This window comes from Eptatretus burgeri, chromosome 9 (genome assembly GCF_056783735.1).
Source record: "Eptatretus burgeri isolate ZD-2024b chromosome 9, Ebu_testis_v1, whole genome shotgun sequence".
In the NCBI taxonomy this organism is placed as follows: Eukaryota; Metazoa; Chordata; class Myxini; order Myxiniformes; family Myxinidae; genus Eptatretus; species Eptatretus burgeri.
In genome coordinates this window covers 26,986,952-26,990,611 of record NC_140969.1, presented here as the reverse complement: position 1 = coordinate 26,990,611, position 3,660 = coordinate 26,986,952, and positions in this window count along the sequence as shown.

Sequence of the window (3,660 nt, the reverse complement as noted above, 5' to 3'; positions counted from 1 at the left end):
CACAGGCTGTTCATTCGCTCTCACGTGGCCGTACGTGTAAACCAAAAAAAAATAATAATAAACCAAAAAAAAAAATAAAAAAAGACCCGTATCTTGCCAAAAGGTGACCACGTGTGACTTCTTTAAGGTCACACTGAGGTGAACAGAGCTTCTATCCACCAGGAGCGACTCCTTGAGGAATATCTGCCTACGAGAGATTCCGATGAGAATCGTTCTACAGAGTAACCATGAAAAATATGCGTTTGCTTCATAACGTCACCAAATGACGTCATAATGTCTCAAGCTTGACATATCTAGAAAGCACTCATCGAGGTGTTCAATTTGAGGTACAACACGATATGGTTCCTAAAACTTGAAAATTTGACCTTGAGGTCAAATATGTTTGACCTGAGGCGCTAACCATGAAGGTCAAGGCCAATCGCCACCAAAAATTAACCAGCTGAGCGCCAGACCATGAACTATATTCCCATGAAGTTTGAAGACGATCCGATCAAAATTACTCAAAAAATAAGGGTTTCGTCGACTCCCCTGATTTGCGACAAAGTGACCTTGACCTTTGACCTTGACCTTCAAAATTTTATGCACTGAAAGGGACCTCTATAGGCCTCTGATATGCGAAGTTACAAAAATTTCCGATGATAACTGTGCTCTGCAGAATTTTTTTTACACGTGATTACAGACAAACAAACAAACAAACAAACCAAAAAAAAAAAACATACAAGCTGACTAACATATCTTGCAAAAACTTCGTTTTGGCAAGATAATAAAAAAATAAATATAAACTTTCAAACGGCGAGCCAGAAACAACCACACATCCCGTTCCTTCGTTCTCGCGTGCCCGTACGTGCGTGGCCGTTCGTGCAACCCCCCCCCCAAAAAAAAACAACAATAAAAAATACTTTCAAACAAATACACAGGCCGTTCCTTCGCTCTCGTAAACGACGACTGGATTGGGACATTGTGTTTATCTATAAATGCGCACAAGAAATCGAGAAATTATTAGAATACAGTAAGTCATCACTATCCGGAAGTAGTGCGTGCCCGTACGGAATGTTCACATCATTCCACGAATTATCGCTTACATTGAAGTAACAACTGCTGTGATACTTACACACACAGAGTTAATTAAAATCCAAATTAAAATCAAGTTTACCTCCCTGTCTTTGCTTGCCATTGACCATTGCCACTCCAACGCCACGGTAACTGAGGCACTGATCCCCGTCGAAACCGGCACGTGACGTCATCGTCAGCCAGCCACGCCTACGCAGCAACGTGTCCTGTCATTGGTTGGTAAATAAATGGCCATAACTTGGGAAGCACTTGTCCGATTAATATCAAACCTTGAAAAGGCACATCCTCAGGGCCCCAACAATATACCTGGTAAGTTTCAATTAGATCGGACCAGTGGTTGTCAAGAAACAGCGGTCACACACACACACACACACACACACACACACACATACATACATACACACACACACACAAACACACACACACACACACACACACACACACACATACATACATACACACACACATACACACATATGCACACACACATACACATACACACACACACACACACACACACACTCAAACACACACACACACACACACACACACACACACACACACACACACACACACACACACACACATATTGCAGGAATTATAGATAGATGAAAGGTATTGATAAAATAAGTGCAGATGCATTATTCAACAGAGTAGACAATGATAGAACCAGGGGCCATGGCCTGAGAGTAAACAAGAGGAGAGTTAAGACCAGGGCCGGATTTAGGCACGGCCAAGCTGGGCAGTTTCCCAGGGACCTCCACAACCAGGGGGCCTCCACATATTTCATGAAAAAAAATTGTCAGGAAAAATGTATTTGTGAGTGCCTGAATGGTAGTTGGTAGTTAGTGGAACAGATATAAGATATTCATCTTATCTCATTCTCTATTTCATATAGAAGTTCAGATTCTTTGTTCTTGAAAAATATACTTTATGGATGACTGTAAATATGTCTTGTCACCTTTTTAGTATTCCAAGGTAGGGTGGGGCCTCCACTACTGAAGGCTGCCCAGGGGCCACCACATGTCTAAATTTGGCCCTGGTTAAGACGGTAGTAAAGCAGGGAGGGGACTTTCACTCAGAGAGTGGTTAATGCATGGAATGGTCTCCCTGGAAAGGAAGTGAGTGGCAGCAGAAACAGGAGATAAGTTAAAATGAGAATTAGATAGTTACCTGGAAGTTATGGAGATAGAGGGGTATGGGGATGTTGATAAGACGTTTAGGTAGTTTGAGTATTGATGGGTGGTTGTGTAAGGAGTGCTGTTGGTGGGGGTCTTGTTAAGGGGGTTGTGTGGTTGATGTGTGGTTTTAACCAAGTCCATGCCCCCTCTCCGAGCAGAAGAAAAAAATATTACAATTTTTTTTCTTCTTTCTTTCATTAATTAAAATGATCTTGTGTTGGTGTGGTGTTTGCGCAGGCATGATGGGCTGAGTGGCCTCCACCTGTTGGATTTCGTTGTTGTCCTCCTTGTCATTGTTGTCCTCCTTGTTGTCATTGTTGTCCTTGTTGTCCTCCTTGTTGTCCTCCTTGTTGTCCTCGTTGTTGTCCTCGTTGTTGTCCTTGTTGTCAAAGGCTAGACAACACTTAAGTCGAAGCTCCACATTTATTTCCCGAGAGGCGCACACTGTGCGTGGCGGGAGCTTCACAGGACATGACACTGATCTTCTTTGAAACAGGTCGATGTGTATGTGTGGGTGTGTGTGTATGTGTATGTATGTGTGGGTGTGTGTGTGTATGTATGTGTGGGTGTGTATGTATGTATGGGTGTGTGTGTATGTGTGTATGTGTGTATGTGTGGGTGTGTATGTATGTGTGGGTGTGTGTGTATGTATGTGTGGGTGTGTATGTATGTATGGGTGTGTGTGTATGTGTGTATGTGTGTATGTGTGGGTGTGTATGTATGTGTGGGTGTATGTATGTATGTATGTGTGGGTGTGTATGTATGTATGGGTGTGTGTATGTGTGTATGTGTGTATGTGTGGGTGTGTATGTTTGTGTGGGTGTGTGTGGGTGTATGTGTGGGTGTATGTGTGTATGTATGTGTGGGTGTGTATGTATGTATGGGTGTGTGTGTATGTGTGTATGTGTGTATGTGTGGGTGTGTATGTTTGTGTGGGTGTATGTGTGTATGTATGTGTGGGTGTGTATGTATGTATGGGTGTGTGTGTGTATGTGTGTGTGTGTGTATGTGTGCATGTGTATGTATGTGTGGGTGTGTATGTATGTGTGGGTGTGTGTGTATGTGTGTATGTGTGTATGTGTGGGTGTGTATGTATGTGTGGGTGTATGTGTGTATGTATGTGTGGGTGTGTATGTATGTATGGGTGTGTGTGTATGTGTGTATGTGTGTATGTGTGGGTGTGTATGTTTGTGTGGGTGTGTGTGTATGTATGTGTGGGTGTATGTGTGTATGTATGTGTGGGTGTGTATGTATGTATGGGTGTGTGTGTATGTGTGTATGTGTGTATGTGTGGGTGTGTATGTTTGTGTGGGTGTGTGTGTATGTATGTGTGGGTGTGTGTGTATGTGTGTATGTGTATGTGTGTGTACGTGTGTGTACGTGTGTGTACGTGTGTGTACGTGTGTGT